At 43.6% G+C, this 16,522-nt stretch overlaps 1 protein-coding gene across 1 annotated transcript in view; it reads left to right on the forward strand.

The window, feature by feature from the left end:
- The window catches only part of LOC129703451 (ephrin type-B receptor 1), a 405,586-nt gene extending 399,392 nt beyond the window's left edge, over positions 1–6,194 (forward strand). Inside the window, exon 17 of the mRNA XM_055645911.1 lies at positions 5,854–6,194. The gene's annotated coding sequence lies outside the window, so the exon portion shown is untranslated. The remainder of the gene's footprint in view (positions 1–5,853) is intronic.
- Positions 6,195–16,522: the final 10,328 nt, after the last annotated feature.

Consider the following 16,522-nt stretch of genomic DNA (forward strand, 5'->3'; position numbering starts at 1 on the left):
GCCTTATTGAACCATTGGTCAGTAAGATAGAGCTCAGTGATATTCAGAGAAACATTGATGTGGGTTTGAACTCGTATGTTAACCAGTTAAGGTAAGGACAGAAAGGTTTATTTTCCCTGAAGGGCTCTAGTGGATCAGTTTTTGTTTTTTTTTAATCCAACAGTTGGTTGAAAATTAGTTCAGATTCTCCAGCTGCCAGGGTGGCATTTGAATTGATGTTCTTTGAATCATGACTGATACACCATGTGCTGCAAATTGTAGTAAAACTCTGTTAATCCAGAACGTTTGGGACATTGGTGGTGCCTGACTAGCAGATTATCAGGATGATTGGATGTTATTTTATTAATGCTTCAGCACACTTTTAAATCACTTACTTTAAACTATGTTGCACAGTGATACTTCAGTGAACCAATGATTTTAAAGAGACCACATTAGTTTAAATAATAAAGCTTTTATTTCAGACACAGGTCCATATAACACATCATACAGTATAAGAAGATACAAAAAAAAACATTAAAAAAAAATTGCATATTAGCCTATAAGATATACAAGCTATTGCACCAATGCCATCTTAGCCTAGAAGTGAATCTATAGCAGCTTTTCAGAGGGCTGACTAGGGCTTCAATTATGTGGTTCTCTGACTTGTCCAGGCGACACATAAAACTAAAGAAAGCATGAGAACTTGGGTGCCTGGCGAGTGGGTAGGGTGCTCAGCAAACATCACCCAGTGGGACAGAGGGCTCTGCTATCAGATTTCTAAATGGTCTGGTAGGGGGTTATGAAGTTTTTACTGTAAATCCACTGGGAGAACCTCAAATGGATAGAATACAACATGTGCACTGATATTGCATGGCCCTGGGCATTATAAATTATATTCTACACATCCCCAAAATCCTTCACCAAATTTATGTTCCTCTAATTCTGTAATACAGAGCATCTTTCATTTGAGTCGTGCCACCAGGGGACATTGCTCCAGCTGCCTAGGCCTAGAATTCCCTACATACACCTCACTCTTCCTTAAGGTCTACTCACAGCTGATCAAACTTGAGGTTGTGTTTGCTAATGCTACTGGATGCTTGGAATGCGGTGTGTGGTTCTGGTTGCCCAGCTTTGGGAACAATGCCATTAAGATGGTGCAGAAGTGATTCACCTGGCTCAGTCTGAAGAAGGGTCTCGACCCGAAACGTCACCCATTCCTTCCATCCAGAGATGCTACCTGTCCCGCAGAGTTACTCCAGCATTTTGTGTATAGCTTCAATGTAAACCAGCATCTGCAGTTCCTTCCTACACACTAGGATGTTACCTGGACTTGCAGGCCTGAGTTATAGGAAGAAGCTGCATAGGCTGGAACTTTGTTCTTTGGAGGGTAGGATACTGAGGGATGACCTTAATAAAGTGTACAAAATCATAAGTGGCATGGAAAAAGTGAATACCACAGTATTTTTCCCAAAGTAGAGGATTCTATACATAGAGAGCATAGGCTTAAGGTGAGAGGGGAGAAATTTAAGAGGGACCTCTGGGGCAACTTTTTCACTCAGAGGGTAGTCTGTATCTGGAACGAGCTGCCTGAGAAAGCTATAGTAGCGGATACAATTACGACTTTCAAAAGATATCTTGGTCAGATATGTGGATAGGAAGTGTTTAGAAGGCACTGGGCCAAATGCAGGCAAATGGGACGAGCCCAGAATGCCAATTTGTTCAGCATGGATGCGTTGTGTCTATGCTGTATAGCTTTATAGCTCTATGCAAGCTACAGCCCAGACCTTGTTGCCCTTGGCCGAGGCAGCAAAAGGGTTGGAAAGGTGTAGAAGGGGTAGTTATAGGGAGGGAGGTTTGAGCAATAACAGCTGTGGCTTTCAGTTTTTCAAAAGACATTCCTGCACATTCAGGGGAAGGAAACAGCACAATGTTTACCTATGGTTTGTTGGTGGCCTCTGGTGTCCTGTTCATAAATAGTTGTTGGGTGCCCAAGAGTGCAGGGTTTGCCAGCTGATGTCACCCAGGGGCCTGAAACAGTTGTCAGGTTGTTGGCTTGAACAATGGCTCAGTGAGTGTTTCAGGTTGACCACAGGAAGCCGAGCAACAGGCCAGGCTGAACACAGACGTCAGTGAGCAGATGCACCACACAGTGCCTGGGCCACATAGCTCACACAACACTCAGCAGGCGAATTGAGTGTTTAATTGTCATTGGCATCGGGACCAGAACAATGAAATTCATTCTTGCTGCAGCTTTATAGGCACGTTAACACAGCAACACAACTAATAACTATACAATAAACAACAATACAATAAATTATCAGTTACACTAGGTCACCGGACCATAATAGTGCAAGAAAAGCATATAATGCAATCTGTACAAAATGTACACGAGGTAATTGTTATGGTCAGGATTATGCAGAGTGGTTCCAGACCTAATGGTTGATGGAAAGAACCTATTCTTAAACCTGGAACCAACAGTTCTCTGGCTCCTGTGTCTTCTTGCCGATGGTAGCAAGGAGATGAGGGCGTGGCCAGATAGGTGTGGGCCATTAATGATATTAGCTGCCTTCTTGATGATAAAAGCTGCTTTCTGTAGATCCCTTTGACGGTGGGAAGTGACCGTGATGCCAGTCTACATTTGCCCACATTAGGCCCACACCCCTCTACACCTTTCCTATCCAAATATCTTTTTTGATTCAATGTCTCCTGATTTAATGTCCTTGGTTGGCAGAAGGTTGTTGGGGGCTCACACCTTTCTCTCAGTGTTTCTGGCCGTGAGTTCAGAATGTTGTGTGTGAATAATCGTCGAGCTCATCTCTAGTTGTGACCTATGGCTACTGAGGAGCAAGGTGGTTGTAAATTCCATGGCAATACATAATTTACAGCACTGAAACAGACCATTAAACCCAAATGGTGCCTGTAGCAACATAACACATTCTCTAATCCAATTTTTCATCTGCTTAACTAAAATACCCTGAACGTTGTGTCAACTATTTCTATGCATTGATGATTTCCATATTTCCAGCCCTCACTGGGTATGTAAAAACAGTCATGAAAAAACACACAGTCCCACACATCTCCTTTACACTTTCCCCTCTAATCGTTTGCCTATGCCCTTTGGCATTTCTACCCTGGTAAAAAGATACTTACTGTCTACACAATCTATGCCTCATAATTTTATATTTCATACTGTTCAAGTGCTTTCAGTCGCTTTTCTAAATGACCTTTGATAAAACCTAAGCAGTGCCACCGTATTCTCATTCGAGTGTGTGCTGTGGGCTCTGTGGAATACAAGTTCTCTGCTTCTGAACTCTGTTAATTGCCAAAACAGGCCCTACAGCCCAACTCATTCATGCTAAACAGGAGGCCCCATCTAATTTGTCCATGTATGGACCATATCCTTCTAAATCCCTCTTATCCATGTACCTGTCCACGTGTCTTTTAAATGCTGTTATAGAATCTGCCTCAACAACATCCTCTAACAGCTCTTTCCATATACCCACCACCTTCTGAGTCAAAAGGTTGCCCCACAGGTTCCTATTAAATCTTGCCCCTCTCACCGTAAGTCTATGTCCCCTGGTTTTTGATTCCCATACCTGAGTAAAAGTTTCAGTGCATTCATAGAAATATAGAACATAGGTGTAGGAGTAGGCCATTTGGCCCTTCGAGCCTGCACCGCCATTCAATATGACCATGGCTGATCATTCAACTCAGTATCCTGTACCTGCCTTCTCTCCATACCCCCTGATCCCTTTAGCCACAAGGGCCATATCTAACTCCCTCTTAAATATAGAAATATATAAATTCATCCTACATTCATCGGTTATGGACATCCAGTTGGGAAAGCGCCCTTCCAGTTCCCAAGGAATTTTTGGATCTAGTTTCCCTACACACCTTGGATTAGCTTGCCATGTGGGACTTTGTCAAAGCCTTGCTAAAGTCCATGAAAACCATCCTATCTATCAATTTCCCGAGTTACCTTCTCAAAGTTACATGAGTGACTTTTCGAGTTACCCTCTTGCTTCTAAAAATCTCCGAAAAGGTTATGGGTTTGGAAGGTTCTGGGTTATCGGATTAGCCTTGCACACACTGTGTAACAAGGCACCATTGCCAGTCGTGCCCTTTTGATTGATTTACACTTCAAATGTTTGAGAGGCTTTTACAGATGGCTAAGTCCTTCAATGTCTAGTGTTGGCAGCTCCTTAACACTGCAGTTCTTTCCCTCAGAGCCTTTGCGTTAGTTGCACCAAACTTCAGTGCTCCATTCACTACATAATCCTGCAGACTGGAATGTGAAAATCAACAGTATTCCCTATGGATACCTCACTGTACTGGAAAACAAACGAGTTTAAGCAAACCAGTGTGTCTTTCAGTCTGTTCAGGGAAATCATGCCACAAGATACATCATATCATTCTCTCACAAGGCCTTCAGAATATTCCTTAAACATATGGAATGCTTCAAGAATTTGTGCATCAATTTCAAAGGTCTCCATTCCCTTACGCAAGAGTTTTATACTCCCTACGATGGGACATTTCTTCCAGGGTAGGGGAGGCTAAAGCTGGAGGGCAGTAATCTAAGGTAAGAGGGCAAAGCAGATGGAGACTTGAGGGGCAACGTTTTAACATGCAAGAGGAGGGCATATGGAAGGACCTGATTGAAGAAGAGGTGGAGAGGGGTAGAATTATAATATTTCAACGCGTTTGGACAGGTATATGAACAGGAAAGGTGAAGAGGGATATGGACCAAATACAGGTGAATAGGACTAGCTCAGATCCAGAACTTAGTCAGCATGGGCAAATTGGGCCGTTGTGGTGTTGAAGAACATGTCAGGTGTTTCGGATGTAGACCAGAATAGATTGGGCAAAGGGGGACAAGATAGAATCAAAGTGTTTAGTTTAGTTTAGTTTGGAGATACAGCGCGGAAACAGTCCCTTTGGCTTACTGAGTCCGCACAGATCAGCGATTCCCGCACATTAACACTACACTAGGGGCATTTTTTTTAACATTTATACCAAACCAATTAACCTACAAACCCGTACATCTTTGGAGTGTGGGAGGAAACCGAAGTTCTGTACAGACAAACACCCACAGGCATAATCGAACCCGGGTCTCTAGCACTCTAAGGCAGCAACTCTCCAACGCGCCACCATACCACTCATATTTGGTGATTTCTGTGGGGCAGGAGCAGTCAGAAACAATAGGTCTGCAAGTGCACCCTGTTTGTGGATTTTGGGTAGGAGATAATAACAGGCAGTACGGGCCTGGGGACCCATAAGCTTGGGGGGTGTGGAGGGGAGATTGCCAGGGGTGATGAGATCAGTAACTGTCTGGGAGATGATTGCCTGGTGTTCCTCTGCAGGATCATTGTCAAGAAATAGGTATGGGGAGGTGTCCAAGAGCTGTCACCTGGCCTCAGTACGCTGAAGGTCAGCCTGCCAGACTACTATAGCACCTCCTTCACTGGCGGATTGATACAAATATTTGGATTGATACTGAGTGAGCGGAGGACTGTGCATTCAGAGTGGGTGAGATTGGAGTGTTCACTGCTTTGCGCTCATGGATATTGTAATTGATCAACTAGCAACATTAAAACTGATTATCTGATTAGTGTCTCTGTGCATTTCATGGGTTTTATAAATTTCAGGTTGCCTATAAGAAAGACTACACTTCAAAACTCACTTCTGATCAGCTTGAAACGTTTCTTCTTTCACTCTCTCTTGATGTGTTGAATATTTCCTGCATTTTCAGTTTTTATTTCAAAAGTACCCATTGATTATCAATTGTCTGTTGAAATTGATCAAATGTCTGGTGAAGTTCTGAAATGTATGATAAACACGCTCACAATAACAGTCCTTTGTCCTCTTTGATTGTAGGGTAAAGGCATGAGAGCCAGTGGAAGGAGGTGGGAGTCGTTTATCGAGGAACACACAGCCCATGGGATAAACAGTATCCACAGCCCAAGGTTGTATCTGAACGGCCCAACTTCCTTTCTTACTCCATGACTTTTACACATTTGCTCCCTCAAATCGCACGGGCATGTTGCGAGCAGCACCCTGTAAATATGGAATGAAATTCTGTAAAATATTATTTTTTTGCTTTGCTTTCCCTGTACATTCCCAGTTTGTTATTTGTGTGAAGTATGTTTAAGTTTGTAACAGTTAAGTTTTGGAAAGTATTGTACTAAATGCACTCAATAAAAAATGAATCAACTGATCATATTAAGAAAGCAGAATAAGTTCTTATTAAAGTCTTTGTGAGAAGAGGAAAATGGTAAAAAGAATCAAGGGCAAGAGACTTCTATTGATTGTGAGATTTTATGAATGGGAATCCACTGGAAGAAGAGGAGATTCCCCTTCTCAGTCTGTCCTGTTTGTTTGAAGCTAACCTCAAACTTTCACCCTAGAGCACCAGACAATCTGCTGGAGGAACTCAGTGGGTCGAGCAGCATTGTCGGGGGGGGGGGGGGGGGGGGGGGGGGGGGGAAATATTGTCAATGTTTCGGGTCGTGACCCTTCATCAGGACTGAGAATGGAGAAGGGAGATAGCCGGTATAAAAGGGGAGAAGGGGTGAGACCCAGGTAACCATTTCTGCAGAGATTGAAAATTGGAGGAGGTGTTGAGAAAGGGTTGACTGATTCTCCACACCATGACACTGGCAGAAGATCCAGGAAAATACAAAGCATTGGCAACATAATCTATCCAGGGACAATCAAAATTCTTTGCTGAGGTTACTGTTAGAAGGTGGGAATATATAAGTTTAAAATATATGGGTTTGTTGATCAAATCAGTGCGACACAGTGGCGCGCCGATAGATTGCTGCCTTACAATGCTTACAGCGTCAGAGACCCGTGTTCGATCCCGACTACGGGTGCTGTCTGTACGGAGATAGTAAATTCTTCCCGAGATTGCGTGCGATTTCTCCAAGATCTTCGGTTTCTCCCCACACTCCAAAGACGTGTGGGTTTGTAGGTTTGCTTGGCTTGGTATAAATGTAAAACTGTCACTAGTGTGTGGAAGATAGTGTTAAACTGCGGGGATCGTTGGTTGTTGCAGACTGGGCTGAAGGACCTGTTTCGGCGCTGTATCTCTAAACTAAACTAAATCAAAAAACACTGTCCTTTCATTTCACTCATACTATAATGGTTGCCCACAAATTTTGGTCAAATAATTCAGTCGTTTTTTAATTGCAATTAATTTTTCTGTGAATGAAGCATGATATTGACCATTCCCAGATTGTATCGTATCACTTTGAAAATATGACTGGGATCTACTACTCATCTGAACAGTGCAAGGGAGAATGTCATTCCATGAGTCGTACTTCTGGTTCTTGTCATGGTCTGGACTAGACAACCTGCGCTTGGGAATAAGACCAAAGCAACCTGGTCTAGTTATTGTGCTTGACATGCTCCCGACACCAATGGCCCTCTGAAATGCTCTCCATTATTGCAGAGCTCACATTTATGTGTCCCATTCCCCAACATTCCCCAATCTCTGTTTCCAGCTCACAGAAGACATCTACAGCCCACGTTCTCCTTTCCCACCATCCTCACTGCCACCATTCTCAAATCATCTCCATCATTTCAGCAGCCCTGACCCTGATCTCACCACACATGATCAGACCCTGATCTTGGTGTTATTCCCAAGCGCAGGTTATCTAGTCCAGACCACACAAGGTGCTGCCTCTGATCCCACCGTTATCTTTGCTCTTCTGAGTTCTGATCCCAAGGCCACCCTGCCCCCAGTATAAGTAGATTCCAATCCCCCCACCTCCTTTTACGCTGGACTCTTGATCAAAGTGTGCTCCCACCAATGTTGTGCAGTAATCCAGTGACTCTGACAATAGCAATCCAAACATTACCCTGTACTCCCCTGTCATTGTTAGATTCTGACCTTGATGACCTTCCCACCTGTGCTAAACTCTGATCCAGTGTCTTACCAACGACGCTGGGCTTTAATCGTAGGGGTTGCTTCCCCCTTCCACTGCTGAGCTATCGCCAGTTAACGACTGACCCATTACCCCCCCCCCCCCCCCCCCCCACCATCTGGTACACCTGCTCTGGACTTTAACCAGCTCATGTGTTATAAAACAATTGGCAGAAGGCCAAGAAGAAAATGGTGTGAATTTTTAATCCTTTGTTAGTGCAACAATTTCCAAGATGTAATTATCACAAACAATTTATCGTCCAACCACATTGACACTACTGTGGGTTTTTCTATGATAGACTGCAAAGCAGTAATTTGTTGAACCTAGAACAGTACAACAAAGGAACAGGCACCTATGCCCACAATATCTGTGCCAAACATGATGCCAAGTTAAACTAATCTCCTCTGCCTGAACATGATCCATAACACTCTTTCTTGCATATCCATGTGCCTATACAAAAGGCTGGTAAACACCACTATCGTATCTGCTTCGACCATCACCACTGACATGTTAGTGCAAAACTTACCTTCAGCGGCGTTGCAGTTCTGCCGCTGCCCATGTGCGCGACTTTGGTACCTTTGAGAGGGGGGCGGGTTTAAAATGCGATTTTCTCTAGGCTATTGAAATTGAGGTTGTTCAGCCTGCTTAGTTGCTAATGAAAAATGGCTGCGGAATTTGTTCGCTGCCGCTATTTTTAAACATCGCTGGATAATTTAATTGTTATAGTAGATTAAAAATTACCCTCTAAAGCCGCGAACGCCGACAACGGGATGGATCTTATGTAGGGGACAAGGCAAGGTAGGTTGTTTATTTTTACATTAAAAAGTGCTTCTTAAGATCCCTTCATTCAAAATTTTAAGTTGCGAGTACGTGACTTGGGGGCCCATTCAAACCCGCAGTATCTTTCATGCCGACATGGGCTTCAAAATCCACCGCAATGGCAAAGTTCCAAACCATCTCGTTCCAGAAAAACCCACTCGCAAGCTGATTTAAATTGCCATTAATTTACAGCAATTGAACACTAAATTCCTTCCATTTGGCCTATAAATTAATGTCAATGAGATTTAAAAATCATGTTTTATTGTGAATTCTTGTGTGAATGTTCTTTGGACACTTAGGCTATTTAAAAATGTTAATCTTTTCTTAAGAAATGGATAGATGTTTAGATCTAATAATTGAATTTTGGAATTAGCTATAATTGGGTAACTAACTAATTATATGCTTTAATTTCAGGTCATCCAAGTAAGATTGTTTAATATTTGTGTCAGAATGCTTCAATCTAAAATAACTGAAAATTTCTTTCAGTTCTCTTAATTTTTTAATAAAGTTATGGCCATTTGACTGTCCTTGATCACAACTTTTGTGTCAAGTCAATGGAAAATCAATAGGGAACAAGATGCTAATTTCTGAGTATGAAAATGGCCATAACTCTTTTAATACTGAAGATATGAAATTGAATTAAGTTTCAAATTAAACTTCTTTTTATGCTTTATCTGATGGGATAAATTGCAGGCTTGATTTTTTAAATCTCAAAATTTTGTAACATTGGTACTGACAGTGTGTTCTAATGCTTTCACATCTTTCCATCATCTGCCTACATATCTGTTCTCCATGTCTCCTGATGGCTATTGGGAAGCCTATGTCGACTGCACATTTCTTATTTGAGCTCCACCCATATGGCCTCCGTAGTTCAAATGCCCTAGAAAAAAATAAGACTACATGTACGTCTAATCAATAGAGATACATAGAATAATGTGTATCCAGTGTAAGTGAAAGTGGAGATCTAATTATGGCATTCCGATTATAGACTGAGGCAGAGAAAAGATTGGAAGAGTTAATAATCATAACCTCACTGCATGTAGCCCATGTCACTTCCATGCAAACATTTTCTTTGAATTTACCAGTTTCTCATAATATTGCTTGAGGTCATTTTCATTTGAGAGGGGATTTGTACACTTAAGCTGCTCTTGTTTTGATGCTGCTCTTGATTCTTCACAACCCTTCTCCAAGGCCGGTCTCAGGCATGATGCACCTCCAGCTTTAGCTGACAGCATCAGAGGTCTGAATAATCTCTCTAAATTTAATTAAAATATCACTGGTGTAAATCGTCTTCCTCTCTCCAAATGTAATTGAGGATTATAACGACATCTGAATTCTTTTCCCACAATTTCAAAATTGTGTAGAATTAGAACAGCCTTATGGTGCAGCTAGTAGAGGTGCTGCCTGCACTGCTCCATTGATCCAGGTTCGATCCTGACCTGGTACTGTCTGTGTGAAGTTGGCATATTCTCCTTATGACCACTTGGGTTTCCCTGGATAATTTGACCACAAGAGCATATAAAAATGGTAGAATCAAGAGAGGGGAAAATTGGGGAAGTTGATGATAATTTGGGAAGGATAAAAAGGGTTTGTGTAAAAATGGGTGCATGATGATCAGCACAGATCTAGCAGCGGAAGTGCCTGTTTTTGTGTTGCATCTCTCTTTGACTACAAGCACTGCAAATAAACCAAAGCTCTGGTCTTTGATGGGTTTGTCTTTATCATATTTACTGTGGAGATGAATCACATGGCTTCATATCATTAAGCCGTTTGGACACATTAATTTAAGTGACCGTGCGTGGAAGTATGGAGGTGGTGAAGGGGAATGGCAGGAAGAATGCTACCATGTCATTGTGGCCTCTGAAGTAGAGTGGAAATGGAACCAATCATTGGGCTTGTGTCTTCATGCATCATCTGATGCTGGAAAATGCAGGCAGACATTAAGAACATATGAAACAGTAGCAGGCCATTCAGCCCATTGGGCCTGTCCAATTATTCAGATTTATCTCTGCTGATGTGTACCTCAACTTAATTTACACACCATCTTCCTGTACCTTCTTTCCCAATGGTAGCAGTGAGCAAGAGCAGAACTCGCTATCAAAATATGGAGGGGACGGGGAACGCAATATTTCGGCGGCCACGCGCGCATGCGCACACTCACACACACGCGAAGCTTCGGAGGCTCAATACAGCGCTAAATGCAGCTCAACTCTGCCTGTCTCACCGGGTTAAGTACAGCCCTATCTGGACTGACGGGACACCAGTGCTGCTTCTCCGCGCTGGCCATATTTCTCACAAGTCCAGGAAGGGCTGTAGGCTCACCTGGCGGGACAGGCAGAGTTGAGCTGGGTTTAGCGCTGCTTCTCTACACTGGCTGTGGGCCTGGGGGCATCGCGCCCATCTGACTCCCGACCAAAGACCCGTGGGGGGGGGGGGGCTCTCGGGACAGCGGTGGAGAGCCGGCCAGGATCGATCCTGGCTGCGGATGAGGCGCAGGTCTGTGCCACGTCTCCTTCCTCCAATCACCGCACTCTATCCTCAGGCCCCCCCCCCCACTCCACTCATCCCTCCTCCAATCATCGCGCTGAATCATTATGTCCCGCCCCCATTGCCTGCTGACCAAACTCTCTCGTCCAATCGGCGCCCTCGATCATCAGTCCCACCCCCACTGCCTCGCGGAAAGCGGAGATTTCACCAGGTTTTAAAATCCAGATTACAAAAACTTGGGGGGGGGGGGGGGGATGTCCTCCACCTCTCAAAACATGGGGGGGGGGACATGTCCCCTCTGGCCCCCCGGGGTTTTCCACCCCTGGCAGTGAGATGAGAGCATGGCCAGTGTGGTGGCATTTCACGATGTGAGCTTCCTTTTTGAGGCACTTCCTGTGATGGTGGCGAGGTCAATACCCATGTTAGACCATACCTTTGTCTCCCTGAATCGTTTTTGAAAGCTCCAATTGTCCACATCACTACTTGATGTTTCCTGAGGCAAAATTAAAACATTCATGCACACCACCAAGTTTGAAGGCATGGCAAACAAGGCAAAAGATAATTATAGACAGCAAGAAGAGGTAGATAGTTTGGAAGTCAAGTGGCAGCTAATGTTTAATGCTGAGGACTGTGATGTGGTGCACTGGCAGAATGACAGTTAGCGGAAGTATAGATTTAATGGCATGGTTCTAAAGGAAAAGGGGAACTGGGGCTGTTGTGTATAAATTCTTGAAAGTGACAGGCATGATAGAGTAGTTAGCAAATCTTTGCAATCCCACAGGCTTCATACCCAGAAGCTTGTGCCTAGAAATTGGATTTCATGGTCTGCCTTTAACATTAGGTAATCCACTGTGAATTTAACCCAGAGTATTGGGTTCATGGTTATTTCTGGCTGTAATTACAGCAATTGTGAGATTGGATCCATTCGAGTCCATTCTAGCACATCTGACATTTTCACAGTTTCAGACACACAAACCCAGTGACATTGCTCATCAAACAAACACACATTTTCATTGTGCCCGACTTAGAGTGGAACTCGCGGATGCAAATCAAGAGATCCAGATGGATAACTTGTGGCATTCTCCATTTAAAGGCAACTCCAAACATCACTGAGATGCCCGTATACCTCCATATTTGCCCAGAATGTGCTCCTGCTGTTTGACTGATAAATCTCATGAAGAAATGATCTAATGGTACCTCAGTCCAGGCAGTACAGACAGGTCTGAGGAAGAGTCTCGACCTAAAACGTCACCCATTCCTTCTCTCCAGAGATGCTGTCTGTCCCGCTGAGTTACTCCAGCTTTTTGTGTCTATCTACAGACCATTCACAACGGGTTGTGGATCCCAAAGAATGGTCTCACAAACAAATGCACAGTAACCCAATCCAATGATATTTTACAGACACTCAACTTCTCCAAGGAGCATTGTCAACATGGGTTCTCAGATTTAAAGCTATTGATGTGCTTCAAGATGTCCAGGGGTGACTTTGAGCTCACACATAGGTCTGGACTTCTCCCACCTGAGGTCAAAGTTACGATCACTCTCAACTAAAACCTAGATAAGCAATGATTGCTGCTCCCTGTTTTTATGAGAAAGTTTGAGATCAAGGAGCGATTATGCTAGTATCAATGAGGAAGCAATGACACTGGAGATTTGCCAGCATTGTCATCTTCATGTTGCCATCGACTGTGCACATGTGGCAATAATAACCTAAAGAACCTGAGCTCTGTAGTTTGCTCAATGTCCAAGCAGTTATCGATCACATTTCCTGGGAGTTCACACAATTCCCAGGAAATCCATATTGCCAAACTTCTAACTTATTACCCACACTGAAGGACACCATTCAACCCATCGTGTCAATGCTAGCGTGTCCAATAACCTGCAAGTGAGGAATGTGAGAGTTGACTGGAGCATCTCCTCTCAATACACGTGATCACCAAGAGAAACTCCATGCTGTGGCCTTGTTGTATCCACCTTACCCCTATTACCTGGTCATCTGATGAGTGGGGAAGTACATGTTATGTTTGGGGAAAACTATAGATTGCGGACCACCATGAGAACTGTCAGGACAACTAGAACAAGCACAATATGGAGGACAAAGTTCCTCTGTCATAACAGAAGCTGGATAATCTTGCTCAGTCCAAGAGGGAGATAACTTCTGTCCATTCTGTCTGTCAGGAATTCCCATGTTTGAGAGCAGATTCTCCTCCAACATGGCCATGGATAATGGGGCATCTCCCCACTTTCTGTGAATATCACCCAAACTATTATACCATAGCAGAGATTTAACCCTTTGTCCCATCACATAAAAATCCAACACCAGCTTTTCACTTGACAAATTGTTTAAAGCCTCCTGATCCCTGCACAAATTTCACTTTCCTCAGAGGAAATCAAATCTGCTGGTGTTATCACCAACCAAATGCCTAAGCATTTATAGCCTACTTATCTAGATCAATTTTAGTCAATTATCATTTGAACCAATATAGCTGAGAGTAATGGGCATCACAATGCTCTCTGCACGTTTGGCATGTGGGGTTAAGGGGCCTCAATGAAGGGTTAATGTTCCAAGTCCCTCCTGAATCAGAAAAGAGGAAACCCTTGTTGAAATCACTGTCATGAGATCCAGTTGAAAATCATTAAAGCAATTGAACAGTCTGAGAAACACAATCGTCCACTAATGATGGCGACTACTATACAGCATGATTACATTTAGCTCTCTTCAGACCAATCAAATGTCATTACTTGCTGTGCAAATCTTCCTGGTCAAGCAATCATTATAGACATTCAGAAACTGATCACTTAAGTCAGCTTTGAGCACAGCACATGATACATTTCAGGGGATGTATGATGTTGAGTGGATATAGTAACTGATCCTGTTACCTTTTCCACAACCTCCTAGGAGCCCCTGCAACAGGAACTGAGTGGAGAGCACACCCAGTAGGGGAGATAATTTTGAGAGAAGAATAAGCTTGAATACAGAGGCCATACACATTCAACAGTAGGTATGGCAACAATTTTCTATTTCACACTTATGTGCATCAGAGCAATAAGGCGCTCCTTGTTTGTAAAGCATCTTTCAAGTAGCTGTCCACAATCTATTTTGACCTAATAACAATTGAAATGAAGTGCATGTTTTTTTTTATCTCCCCCAGTGAGAGATGACTAGGTGTACAACCACAAGCCACTGGCTACAAGACCATAGTGATTGACCTGTCTCAGTGTTTGGGGTTAAAAGAAAGGCAACTGTTGTGTGCAGTGAACACTATTGCATAATGTGAAAGTGCTGGGTGTTGCCTGGTCTGCCATAGGTACTGACTTCACCACCACCAAAAGGGATTTGCAGGAAGTGCCTCAAAAAGGCAGTTAATATCATCAAACAGCTACACCAGAGACCATGCTCTCATCTCACTGCTACCAATGGGAAGAAGGTACAGGAGCCCAAGAACAGCTTGTGCTAACTACAGCTTTTTCCCATCAACACTCACGGCATGATTACGTTTCATTCTCTCCAGACCAAGCAAGTGTGCTTGCTCAGCGGGACAGGCAGCATTTCTGGAGAGAAGGAATGGATGACATTTTGGGTTGAGACCCTTCCTTAGACTAGAAGGCGTAGTGTTTGATGAGCTGGCTTCAGGCAAAATGAGTGATTTGAATCTGAAGAACAGTCTCAACCCGAAACGTCACCCATTCCTTCTCTCCAGAGATGCTGCCTGACCCGCTGAGTTACTCCAGCTTTTTCTGTCTATCTTTGGTTTAAACCTGCATCTGCAGTTCGTTCCTACACAAGTGTGCTTACTCATTGTACAGCAACCATAACCACAACCCTATCTCAGCAATGAACTACTATGGACTTTGCACTGCTAAAACTGCACAAAGGACTTTGGTTTGGACTATCATGGTCTGGTTTACCTTGAATATTTGGTCATTTATTTGCTATGTTGTTGCGTTTAATGTACCTGTAAGGCTGCAGCAAGTAAGAATATCACTTTACCGTCCTGAGGCATGCACCAATTAAATACTATTTAACTCTTGAAGTAAAATCATGTCATGACAAAAATGCTGGAGAATCTCAGTGGGTGAGAGAGCATCTATGGAGCGAAGGAATAGGTGACGTTTCGGGTCGAGACCCTTCTTCAGAAAGAGCATGTATTTATAGAAGCTCATTATGGGTCCTGTTCCTTGAATTTAGCACAGAGTGCTGTTCCTTGGTGCCCCTCCTGTGTGGGTGGCTTTGAGGACCTTGTGCCATAGCCAGGTTGCTGGAAGACTGCTCCTTTTCCCTCTGTCCAGCAGGTGTTCTTGAAGTAAGCCCATAGCGAGCTGTCATGTTTGATGGGCTGGCTTCAGGCAGAAAGAGTGTTTTGAGAACGATTAGCTGGGTGCCACACAAGAGCATGTTGCATGAATAAATCATGGTGGGGTGTGAACTTGCTGACCTTGTGAGGGGGTGTAGATATCAAGTCTGAAGTGAGCCCAGCCAGATGATCAAAGTTTCAGTGGAAGTGCATTTTATGAACAATGATCATAATTCTGTACGTTTTACAGCTCTACCAGCTGCGTCACTATGCCAAAAACAGTTGGTGGAGCTGCTGCCTCACAAAACAGAGACCTTGGTTCGATCCTGACCTCAGGTGTTGTCTGTGTGAAGTCTACCTGTTCATGCTGCGACTGTGTGGGTCTCCTCTGGGTGCTCCGGTTTCCTCCTACATCCCAAAGATGTGCGGGATTGTACGTTGTAGACCATTGATCACCCATTCACATTAGTTCCATGTTATCTCACTTTCACGTCCACACTAGGGGCAATTTACAGAGGCCAATTAACCTACAAACCTAGGGAGAGTCAGTATGACTTGGTGGGGGGGGGGGGGGGGGGGGGGGGGGGGGGGGGGGGGGGGAGATCCTGTCTCACAAATTTGATACAAAATAAAAAGAAACTACAGATGCTGATTTGATACAAATTTGATGGTTCGTTGAGCGGGTGACAAAGGCGACTGATGTAGAGCAGAGAATATATCAACATGGACTTGGGTAAAGAATTCAACAAGATCTTTCCTGGTAGGCTGATCTAAATATATTAAGCCACATGAAGTAAATGGTGATTTGGTAAGTTGGATACAACATTTCTTGGTCATAGAAAACAGACGGAGATGGTGGAAGGATGTTTCTCTGACTTGAAGTCTGTGACCAATGGTGTCCTGCAAGGATCAGTGCTGCGATTGTTGTTTGCAATATATGTAACTGATTTGTAGTCTGATTAATAAGTTTGCAAGTGACACACAAATTGTTGAGGAAGGCTGCTACAGGATACAACA

Source organism: Leucoraja erinacea, chromosome 14 (genome assembly GCF_028641065.1).
Source record: "Leucoraja erinacea ecotype New England chromosome 14, Leri_hhj_1, whole genome shotgun sequence".
Lineage (NCBI taxonomy): Eukaryota > Metazoa > Chordata > Chondrichthyes > Rajiformes > Rajidae > Leucoraja > Leucoraja erinaceus.